Genomic DNA, 12,508 nt, shown 5'->3' on the forward strand with positions numbered 1-12,508 from the left:
TCATGAGCATGCCCCTACACTGCAGGAACCATTATGAAGTTTGGGGATATGGAGGATATCTCTTCTGTACTGGCTTCAATAAACTCAGGGTGCACGCTTATTTGAAAGAGTGGAGTCCCCTTTTTCTAGTGATGTAGTTCCTTCGTGATTGTTGTCTGCTGATCAACAGACAATGGGGCTAATTCAGACCTGATCGCTGCTGTGCGCTTTCGCACAGCAGCGATCAGGTCTGAACTGCGCATGTGCTGGCGCCCGGCGCATGCCGGACAGCCGACAGTTGTCTTAGCCCTGCGATCGCCTCTGCCTGATTGACCGGCAAAGGTGGTCGCTGGGCGGGAAGGGGTGGGCTAGTGGTGTTTGCCCACCGTTTAGGGGGCGCGGTCCAGGCAATGCAGGCGTGCCCGGAACAATGAGGGGGGGGGGCGGTGGCTGCGTGATGTCACACGCAGCAGCTGCGTGATGTCACACGCAGCAGCTGCGACCCTCACAGCGACGAGTAGCTCTGCCAGCGTGCAGGAGCTGCGCTGGCAGGGAGCTACTCTTCCAGTACAAAAGCATCGCCGCTGTGCGATGCTTTTGTACTTGTGCGGGGGGGGGGGGGTCGGGTCGGGTCTGACATGCGGGGCGGACTAGCCCTGTGCTGGGCGTTCCCCCGCATGTATGAAGTGTGATTGTAGATGTGCTAAATTTAGCACATCTACGATCAGGTCTGAATTAGGCCCAATATCAACCTGAACTGCAGAAATACTTCTAAATCTGGTTCAATTACTTGTGTGATTTCCCCATTTTTCCACCCAACCCATTTGGAGAAGGAGACACTCCTTTAAAACAATATGCCCAGTTAGCATTTATTACTTTTAATCACCAGACTATAATACCCTATGCTATAGCTATGATATAGAACGCATTAAGAAATCCAGAGATAGCAGGATCTAATACCCAGTTCTCCCAATCCTGGCATCATATGATGTGGTAGGCTGTCTATTTATCAAAATGGTATGCTTTGTTTGTCTACCATATTATTCATAGACACGTATGCCTTTCATTCAACAGATTAAAAAAAGAAAAAAAAAGTCAGATGCATTATTACAGTGGAAACATGCATGTAACACATTTGCTTTTAGTTGACAAAAAAACAACAACCTCTTTTGCCCATTTTCAGGTTGTCTTATACTTTTGGGAGAAATAAACTAATGCTACAGGTAACTTCAGGAAAACATTTGTGTGGGTCCTGCACAAATAATTAAAGATATTGATGCTGAACTGAGACCAGGCCTGAATGTGCCAAAAGATGCTCAGCAGTGAAGGCATTAAGGGGTACATTTACTAAGCAGTGATAAGAGCGGAGAAGTGAGCCAGTGGAGGAGTGCCCATGGCAACCAATCAGCACTGAAGTAACATCTATAATTTGCATACTATAAAATGATACAGAGCTGCTGATTGGTTGATGGGGAAACTTCTCCACTGGCTCACTTCTCCTTTCTTATCACTGCTTAGTAAATGTACCCCTAAAAATTGTTTATCAAGTCCTACTGAATGATTGAGACATTGAAATGAATGGAAAAATGGGTAACGCACAACACTTTTCAAGTATAACCACCATTATAAGCTCAAAGTAGATATTTGCAGTAGAGATGAGCGGGTTCGGTTTCTTTGAATCCGAACCCGCACGAACTTCACTTTTTTTTTCACGGGTCCGAGCGACTCGGATCTTCCCGCCTTGCTCGGTTAACCCGAGCGCGCCCGAACGTCATCATGACGCTGTCGGATTCTCGCGAGACTCGGATTCTATATAAGGAGCCCGCGTCGCCGCCATTTTCACACGTGCATTGAGATTGATAGGGAGAGGACGTGGCTGGCGTCCTCTCCATTTAGATTAGATTTAGAAGAGAGAGAGAGAGAGAGATTGCTGTGATACTGTAGATTAGAAGAGAGTGCAGAGTGCAGACAGAGTTTAGTGACTGACGACCACAGTGACCAGTGACCACCAGAGACAGTGCAGTTGTTTGTTTTATTTAATATATCCGTTCTCTGCCTGAAAAAAACGATACACAGTCACACAGTGACTCAGTCTGTGTGCACTGCTCAGCCCAGTGTGCTGCACATCAATGTATTGTATATAAAGCTTATAATTGTGGGGGAGACTGGGGAGCACTGCAGGTTGTTATAGCAGGAGCCAGGAGTACATGATAAATAATATTATATTAAAATTAAACAGTGCACACTTTTGCTGCAGGAGTGCCACTGCCAGTGTGACTAGTGGTGACCAGTGCCTGACCACCAGTATATTAGTAGTATTGTATACTATCTCTTTATCAACCAGTCTATATTAGCAGCAGACACAGTACAGTGCGGTAGTTCACGGCTGTGGCTACCTCTGTGTCGGCACTCGGCAGGCAGTCCGTCCATCCATAATTGTATTATAATATATACCACCTAACCGTGGTTTTTTTTTCGTTCTTTATACCGTCGTCATACTAGTTGTTACGAGTATACTACTATCTCTTTATCAACCAGTGTACAGTGCGGTAGTTCACGGCTGTGGCTACCTCTGTGTCGGCACTCGGCAGGCAGTCCGTCCATCCATAATTGTATTATAATATATACCACCTAACCGTGGTTTTTTTTTCGTTCTTTATACCGTCGTCATACTAGTTGTTACGAGTATACTACTATCTCTTTATCAACCAGTGTACAGTGCGGTAGTTCACGGCTGTGGCTACCTCTGTGTCGGCACTCGGCAGGCAGTCCGTCCAACCATAATTGTATTATATACCACCTAACCGTGGTTTTTTTTTCATTCTTTATACCGTCGTCATACTAGTTGTTACGAGTATACTACTATCTCTTTATCAACCAGTGTACAGTGCGGTAGTTCACGGCTGTGGCTACCTCTGTGTCGGCACTCGGCAGGCAGTCCGTCCAACCATAATTGTATTATATACCACCTAACCGTGGTTTTTTTTTCATTCTTTATACCGTCGTCATACTAGTTGTTACGAGTATACTACTATCTCTTTATCAACCAGTGTACAGTGCGGTAGTTCACGGCTGTGGCTACCTCTGTGTCGGCACTCGGCAGCCCGTCCATAATTGTATATACCAGTGACCTAACCGTGGTTTTTTTTTCTTTCTTTATACATACATACTAGTTACGAGTATACTATCTCTTTATCAACCAGTCTATATATTAGCAGCAGACACAGTACAGTGCGGTAGTTCACGGCTGTGGCTACCTCTGTGTCGGCACTCGGCAGCCCGTCCATAATTGTATATACCACCTAACCGTGGTTTTTTTTTCTTTCTTTATACATACATACTAGTTACGAGTATACTATCTCTTTATCAACCAGTCTATATATTAGCAGCAGACACAGTACAGTGCGGTAGTTCACGGCTGTGGCTACCTCTGTGTCGGCACTCGGCAGCCCGTCCATAATTGTATATACCAGTGACCTAACCGTGGTTTTTTTTTCTTTCTTTATACATACATACTAGTTACGAGTATACTATCTCTTTATCAACCAGTCTATATATTAGCAGCAGACACAGTACAGTGCGGTAGTTCACGGCTGTGGCTACCTCTGTGTCGGCACTCGGCAGCCCGTCCATAATTGTATATACCAGTGACCTAACCGTGGTTTTTTTTTCTTTCTTTATACATACATACTAGTTACGAGTATACTATCTCTTTATCAACCAGTCTATATATTAGCAGCAGACACAGTACAGTGCGGTAGTTCACGGCTGTGGCTACCTCTGTGTCGGCACTCGGCAGCCCGTCCATAATTGTATATACCACCTAACCGTGGTTTTTTTTTCTTTCTTTATACATACATACTAGTTACGAGTATACTATCTCTTTATCAACCAGTCTATATATTAGCAGCAGACACAGTACAGTGCGGTAGTTCACGGCTGTGGCTACCTCTGTGTCGGCACTCGGCAGCCCGTCCATAATTGTATATACCAGTGACCTAACCGTGGTTTTTTTTTCTTTCTTTATACATACATACTAGTTACGAGTATACTATCTCTTTATCAACCAGTCTATATATTAGCAGCAGACACAGTACAGTGCGGTAGTTCACGGCTGTGGCTACCTCTGTGTCGGCACTCCGCAGCCCGTCCATAATTGTATATACCAGTGACCTAACCGTGGTTTTTTTTTCTTTCTTTATACATACATACTAGTTACGAGTATACTATCTCTTTATCAACCAGTCTATATATTAGCAGCAGACACAGTACAGTGCGGTAGTTCACGGCTGTGGCTACCTCTGTGTCGGCACTCGGCAGCCCGTCCATAATTGTATATACCAGTGACCTAACCGTGGTTTTTTTTTCTTTCTTTATACATACATACTAGTTACGAGTATACTATCTCTTTATCAACCAGTCTATATATTAGCAGCAGACACAGTACAGTGCGGTAGTTCACGGCTGTGGCTACCTCTGTGTCGGCACTCGGCAGCCCGTCCATAATTGTATATACCAGTGACCTAACCGTGGTTTTTTTTTCTTTCTTTATACATACATACTAGTTACGAGTATACTATCTCTTTATCAACCAGTCTATATATTAGCAGCAGACACAGTACAGTGCGGTAGTTCACGGCTGTGGCTACCTCTGTGTCGGCACTCGGCAGCCCGTCCATAATTGTATATACCACCTAACCGTGGTTTTTTTTTCTTTCTTTATACATACATACTAGTTACGAGTATACTATCTCTTTATCAACCAGTCTATATATTAGCAGCAGACACAGTACAGTGCGGTAGTTCACGGCTGTGGCTACCTCTGTGTCGGCACTCGGCAGCCCGTCCATAATTGTATATACCAGTGACCTAACCGTGGTTTTTTTTTCTTTCTTTATACATACATACTAGTTACGAGTATACTATCTCTTTATCAACCAGTCTATATATTAGCAGCAGACACAGTACAGTGCGGTAGTTCACGGCTGTGGCTACCTCTGTGTCGGCACTCGGCAGCCCGTCCATAATTGTATACTAGTATCCAATCCATCCATCTGCATTGTTTACCTGAGGTGCCTTTTAGTTGTGCCTATTAAAATATGGAGAACAAAAATGTTGAGGTTCCAAAATTAGGGAAAGATCAAGATCCACTTCCACCTCGTGCTGAAGCTGCTGCCACTAGTCATGGCCGAGACGATGAAATGCCAGCAACGTCGTCTGCCAAGGCCGATGCCCAATGGCATAGTACAGAGCATGTCAAAACCAAAACACCAAATATCAGTAAAAAAAGGACTCCAAAACCTAAAATAAAATTGTCGGAGGAGAAGCGTAAACTTGCCAATATGCCATTTACCACACGGAGTGGCAAGGAACGGCTGAGGCCCTGGCCTATGTTCATGGCTAGTGGTTCAGCTTCACATGAGGATGGAAGCACTCAGCCTCTCGCTAGAAAACTGAAAAGACTCAAGCTGGCAAAAGCACCGCAAAGAACTGTGCGTTCTTTATAATCCCAAATCCACAAGGAGAGTCCAATTGTGTCGGTTGCGATGCCTGACCTTCCCAACACTGGACGTGAAGAGCATGCGCCTTCCACCATTTGCACGCCCCCTGCAAGTGCTGGAAGGAGCACCCGCAGTCCAGTTCCTGATAGTCAGATTGAAGATGTCAGTGTTGAAGTACACCAGGATGAGGAGGATATGGGTGTTGCTGGCGCTGGGGAGGAAATTGACCAGGAGGATTCTGATGGTGAGGTGGTTTGTTTAAGTCAGGCACCCGGGGAGACACCTGTTGTCCGTGGGAGGAATATGGCCGTTGACATGCCAGGTGAAAATACCAAAAAAATCAGCTCTTCGGTGTGGAGGTATTTCACCAGAAATGCGGACAACAGGTGTCAAGCCGTGTGTTCCCTTTGTCAAGCTGTAATAAGTAGGGGTAAGGACGTTAACCACCTCGGAACATCCTCCCTTATACGTCACCTGCAGCGCATTCATAATAAGTCAGTGACAAGTTCAAAAACTTTGGGTGACAGCGGAAGCAGTCCACTGACCAGTAAATCCCTTCCTCTTGTAACCAAGCTCACGCAAACCACCCCACCAACTCCCTCAGTGTCAATTTCCTCCTTCCCCAGGAATGCCAATAGTCCTGCAGGCCATGTCACTGGCAAGTCTGACGAGTCCTCTCCTGCCTGGGATTCCTCCGATGCATCCTTGCGTGTAACGCCTACTGCTGCTGGCGCTGCTGTTGTTGCCGCTGGGAGTCGATGGTCATCCCAGAGGGGAAGTCGTAAGCCCACTTGTACTACTTCCAGTAAGCAATTGACTGTTCAACAGTCCTTTGCGAGGAAGATGAAATATCACAGCAGTCATCCTACTGCAAAGCGGATAACTGAGTCCTTGACAACTATGTTGGTGTTAGACGTGCGTCCGGTATCCGCCGTTAGTTCACAGGGAACTAGACAATTTATTGAGGCAGTGTGCCCCCGTTACCAAATACCATCTAGGTTCCACTTCTCTAGGCAGGCGATACCGAGAATGTACACGGACGTCAGAAAAAGACTCACCAGTCTCCTAAAAAATGCAGTTGTACCCAATGTCCACTTAACCACGGACATGTGGACAAGTGGAGCAGGGCAGGGTCAGGACTATATGACTGTGACAGCCCACTGGGTAGATGTATGGACTCCCGCCGCAAGAACAGCAGCGGCGGCACCAGTAGCAGCATCTCGCAAACGCCAACTCTTTCCTAGGCAGGCTACGCTTTGTATCACCGCTTTCCAGAATACGCACACAGCTGAAAACCTCTTACGGCAACTGAGGAAGATCATCGCGGAATGGCTTACCCCAATTGGACTCTCCTGTGGATTTGTGGCATCGGACAACGCCAGCAATATTGTGTGTGCATTAAATATGGGCAAATTCCAGCACGTCCCATGTTTTGCACATACCTTGAATTTGGTGGTGCAGAATTTTTTTAAAAACGACAGGGGCGTGCAAGAGATGCTGTCGGTGGCCAGAAAAATTGCGGGACACTTTCGGCGTACAGGCACCACGTACAGAAGACTGGAGCACCACCAAAAACTACTGAACCTGCCCTGCCATCATCTGAAGCAAGAAGTGGTAACGAGGTGGAATTCAACCCTCTATATGCTTCAGAGGTTGGAGGAGCAGCAAAAGGCCATTCAAGCCTATACAATTGAGCACGATATAGGAGATGGAATGCACCTGTCTCAAGTGCAGTGGAGAATGATTTCAACGTTGTGCAAGGTTCTGATGCCCTTTGAACTTGCCACACGTGAAGTCAGTTCAGACACTGCCAGCCTGAGTCAGGTCATTCCCCTCATCAGGCTTTTGCAGAAGAAGCTGGAGGCATTGAAGAAGGAGCTAAAAGGGAGCGATTCCGCTAGGCATGTGGGACTTGTGGATGCAGCCCTTAATTCGCTTAACAAGGATTCACGGGTGGTCAATCTGTTGAAATCAGAGCACTACATTTTGGCCACCGTGCTCGATCCTAGATTTAAAGCCTACCTTGGATCTCTCTTTCCGGCAGACACAGGTCTGCTGGGGTTGAAAGACCTGCTGGTGACAAAATTGTCAAGTCAAGCGGAACGCGACCTGTCAACATCTCCTCCTTCACATTCTCCCGCAACTGGGGGTGCGAGGAAAAGGCTCAGAATTCCGAGCCCACCCGCTGGCGGTGATGCAGGGCAGTCTGGAGCGACTGCTGATGCTGACATCTGGTCCGGACTGAAGGACCTGACAACGATTACGGACATGTCGTCTACTGTCACTGCATATGATTCTCTCAACATTGATAGAATGGTGGAGGATTATATGAGTGACCGCATCCAAGTAGGCACGTCACACAGTCCGTACTTATACTGGCAGGAAAAAGAGGCAATTTGGAGGCCCTTGCACAAACTGGCTTTATTCTACCTAAGTTGCCCTCCCACAAGTGTGTACTCCGAAAGAGTGTTTAGTGCCGCCGCTCACCTTGTCAGCAATCGGCGTACGAGGTTACATCCAGAAAATGTGGAGAAGATGATGTTCATTAAAATGAATTATAATCAATTCCTCCGCGGAGACATTGACCAGCAGCAATTGCCTCCACAAAGTACACAGGGAGCTGAGATGGTGGATTCCAGTGGGGACGAATTGATAATCTGTGAGGAGGGGGATGTACACGGTGATATATCGGAGGGTGAAGATGAGGTGGACATCTTGCCTCTGTAGAGCCAGTTTGTGCAAGGAGAGATTAATTGCTTCTTTTTTGGGGGGGGTCCAAACCAACCCGTCATATCAGTCACAGTCGTGTGGCAGACCCTGTCACTGAAATGATGGGTTGGTTAAAGTGTGCATGTCCTGTTTTGTTTATACAACATAAGGGTGGGTGGGAGGGCCCAAGGATAATTCCATCTTGCACCTCTTTTTTCTTTTCTTTTTCTTTGCATCATGTGCTGATTGGGGAGGGTTTTTTGGAAGGGACATCCTGCGTGACACTGCAGTGCCACTCCTAAATGGGCCCGGTGTTTGTGTCGGCCACTAGGGTCGCTAATCTTACTCACACAGTCAGCTACCTCATTGCGCCTCTTTTTTTCTTTGCGTCATGTGCTGTTTGGGGAGGGTTTTTTGGAAGGGACATCCTGCGTGACACTGCAGTGCCACTCCTAGATGGGCCCGGTGTTTGTGTCGGCCACTAGGGTCGCTAATCTTACTCACACAGCTACCTCATTGCGCCTCTTTTTTTCTTTGCGTCATGTGCTGTTTGGGGAGGGTTTTTTGGAAGGGACATCCTGCGTGACACTGCAGTGCCACTCCTAGATGGGCCCGGTGTTTGTGTCGGCCACTAGGGTCGCTAATCTTACTCACACAGCTACCTCATTGCGCCTCTTTTTTTCTTTGCGTCATGTGCTGTTTGGGGAGGGTTTTTTGGAAGGGACATCCTGCGTGACACTGCAGTGCCACTCCTAGATGGGCCCGGTGTTTGTGTCGGCCACTAGGGTCGCTAATCTTACTCACACAGTCAGCTACCTCATTGCGCCTCTTTTTTTCTTTGCGTCATGTGCTGTTTGGGGAGGGTTTTTTGGAAGGGCCATCCTGCGTGACACTGCAGTGCCACTCCTAGATGGGCCCGGTGTTTGTGTCGGCCACTAGGGTCGCTAATCTTACTCACACAGTCAGCTACCTCATTGCGCCTCTTTTTTTCTTTGCGTCATGTGCTGTTTGGGGAGGGTTTTTTGGAAGGGCCATCCTGCGTGACACTGCAGTGCCACTCCTAGATGGGCCCGGTGTTTGTGTCGGCCACTAGGGTCGCTAATCTTACTCACACAGCTACCTCATTGCGCCTCTTTTTTTCTTTGCGTCATGTGCTGTTTGGGGAGGGTTTTTTGGAAGGGACATCCTGCGTGACACTGCAGTGCCACTCCTAGATGGGCCCGGTGTTTGTGTCGGCCACTAGGGTCGCTTATCTTACTCACACAGCGACCTCGGTGCAAATTTTAGGACTAAAAATAATATTGTGAGGTGTGAGGTATTCAGAATAGACTGAAAATGAGTGTAAATTATGGTTTTTGAGGTTAATAATACTTTGGGATCAAAATGACCCCCAAATTCTATGATTTAAGCTGTTTTTTAGTGTTTTTGGAAAAAAACACCCGAATCCAAAACACACCCGAATCCGACAAAAATAATTCGGTGAGGTTTTGCCAAAACGCGTTCGAACCCAAAACACGGCCGCGGAACCGAACCCAAAACCAAAACACAAAACCCGAAAAATTTCAGGCGCTCATCTCTAATTTGCAGTGGATGCTACCAGAGACAAAAAGGGCAGTTCAGATGCTGCGATTTTATTTCCCATCTTGTTTTTTTTTTTTTCGAAAAACCTTTTTATTGAATGAACGATGGCAACGGCAACACAGACAGTGGCAAATTTCCCAATAGGCACGGGAGGCATGTGCCTAGGGGCGGCGCCTGTTTGAGGGCGGCACTTGGATGCTTGTGTTGGTACTGTCAGCCCGAAATGAACCAGTAACTGTAAAATATTTACACTGCACTGTACCATATTCCATTTTGAATGGAGTGTAAATTGGTAGGACATTCACATACTGCCTCTGTAATCTGTCCTACTGTGTCCTAACTATGTATACAACTATACATACAGTAATTACAAATAAAAAAATGTCATAGTGGCTTTTTTATTATTCTATTAAAATGGCTATCATCAAATGAGAGCATATGCCCAATCAATGAGTGATGGAAAGGATGTGCCATGAGACTATGCTCCTCACAGAGAGGGCACACACATTTTCTGATGCGCAGGCACCTTCGGTGCCTGCTGGTGTTCCCTTTTCAGTGAGCAGCACCCTGACCTAAAAAAAAATTCTACAGTGAACACTATCTAATCCTCTACAACTGCTGAGCCCAGGGCCTGGACAAAAATAAGATTTTACTCACCGGTAAATCTATTTCTCGTAGTCCGTAGTGGATGCTGGGGACTCCGTAAGGACCATGGGGAATAGACGGGCTCCGCAGGAGACTGGGCACTCTAAGAAAGATTTAGTACTACTGGTGTGCACTGGCTCCTCCCTCTATGCCCCTCCTCCAGACCTCAGTTAAGGAAACTGTGCCTGGAAGAGCTGACATTACAAGGAAAGGATTTTGGAATCCAGGGTAAGACTCATACCAGCCACACCAATCACACCGTATAACTTGTGATAAACTTACCCAGTTAACAGTATGAACAAACAACAGAGCATCAACCAATGGATGCCAATATAACATAACCCTTTATTAAGCAATAACTATATACACGTATTGCAGAAAGTCCGCACTTGGGACGGGCGCCCAGCATCCACTACGGACTACGAGAAATAGATTTACCGGTGAGTAAAATCTTATTTTCTCTAACGTCCTAGTGGATGCTGGGGACTCCGTAAGGACCATGGGGATTATACCAAAGCTCCCAAACGGGCGGGAGAGTGCGGATGACTCTGCAGCACCGAATGGGCAAACACAAGGTCCTCCTCAGCCAGGGTATCAAACTTGTAGAATTTTGCAAATGTGTTTGAACCCGACCAAGTAGCAGCTCGGCAAAGCTGTAATGCCGAGACCCCTCGGGCAGCCGCCCAAGAAGAGCCCACCTTCCTTGTGGAATGGGCTTTCACTGATTTTGGATGCGACAATCCAGCCGCAGAATGAGGCTGATGAATCGTGTTACAGATCCAGCGAGCAATAGTTTGCTTTGAAGCAGGAGCACCCAGTTTGTTGGATGCATACAGGATAAACAGCGAGTCAGTCTTCCTGACTCCAGCCGTTCTGGTTACATAAATCTTCAAAGCCCGGACTATGTCAAGCAACTTGGAATCCTCCAAGTCACAAGTAGCCGCAGGCACCACAATAGGATGGTTCAAATGAAAGGATGACACCACCTTTGGCAGAAATTGCGGACGAGTCCGCAATTCTGCCCTGTCCATCTGGAAAACCAGATAGGGGCTTTTACATGACAAAGCCGCCAATTCTGACACACGCCTAGCCGAAGCTAAGGCCAACAGCATGACCACTTTCCACGTGAGATACTTTAGCTCCACAGTCTTAAGTGGCTCAAACCAGTGGGATTTCAGGAAACCCAACACCACGTTAAGATCCCAAGGTGCCACTGGTGGCACAAAAAGGGGGCTTAATATGCAGCACTCCCTTAACAAACGTCTGAACCTCAGGCAGTGAAGCCAGTTCTTTTTGAAAGAAAATGGATAGGGCCGAAATCTGGACCTTTATGGACCCTAATTTTAGGTCCATAGTCACTCCTGACTGTAGGAAGTGCAGGAATCGACCCAGCTGGAATTCTTCTGTAGGGCCTTCCTGGCCTCACACCAAGCAACATATTTTCGCCATATACGGTGATAATGCTTTGCTGTCACGTCCTTCCTAGCCTTTATCAGCGTAGGAATAACTTCCTCCGGAATGCCTTTTCTCTAACGTCCTAGTGGATGCTGGGGACTCCGTCAGGACCATGGGGAATAGCGGCTCCGCAGGAGACAGGGCACAAAAGCAAGCTTTTAGGATCACATGGTGTGTACTGGCTCCTCCCCCTATGACCCTCCTCCAAGCCTCAGTTAGGTTTTTGTGCCCGGCCGAGAAGGGTGCAATCTAGGTGGCTCTCTTAAAGAGTTGCTTAGAAAAAGTTTTTAGGTTCTTTATTTTCAGTGAGTCCTGCTGGCAACAGGCTCACTGCATTGAGGGACTTAGGGGAGAGATTTTCAACTCACCTGCGTGCAGGATGGATTGGATTCTTAGGCTACTGGACATAGCTCCAGAGGGAGTCGGAACACAGGGCTCGCCCTGGGGTTCGTCCCGGAGCCGCGCCGCCGACCCCCCTTGCAGATGCTGAAGATGAAGAGGTCCGGAACCAGGCGGCAGAAGACTCTCAGTCTTCATCAGGTAGCGCACAGCACTGCAGCTGTGCGCCATTGTTGTCAGCACACTTCACACAGCGGTCACGGAGGGTGCAGGGCGCTGGGGGGGGGCGCCCTGGGCAG

At 47.2% G+C, this 12,508-nt stretch overlaps 1 protein-coding gene across 1 annotated transcript in view; it reads left to right on the forward strand.

Annotated features, from left to right (window-relative positions):
• Positions 1-12,508, forward strand: part of PITPNM3 (PITPNM family member 3) — a 1,226,694-nt gene that overhangs the window by 1,165,976 nt on the left and 48,210 nt on the right. The window lies entirely within an intron of this gene.

This window comes from Pseudophryne corroboree, chromosome 2 (assembly GCF_028390025.1).
Source record: "Pseudophryne corroboree isolate aPseCor3 chromosome 2, aPseCor3.hap2, whole genome shotgun sequence".
Taxonomy (NCBI): Eukaryota; Metazoa; Chordata; class Amphibia; order Anura; family Myobatrachidae; genus Pseudophryne; species Pseudophryne corroboree.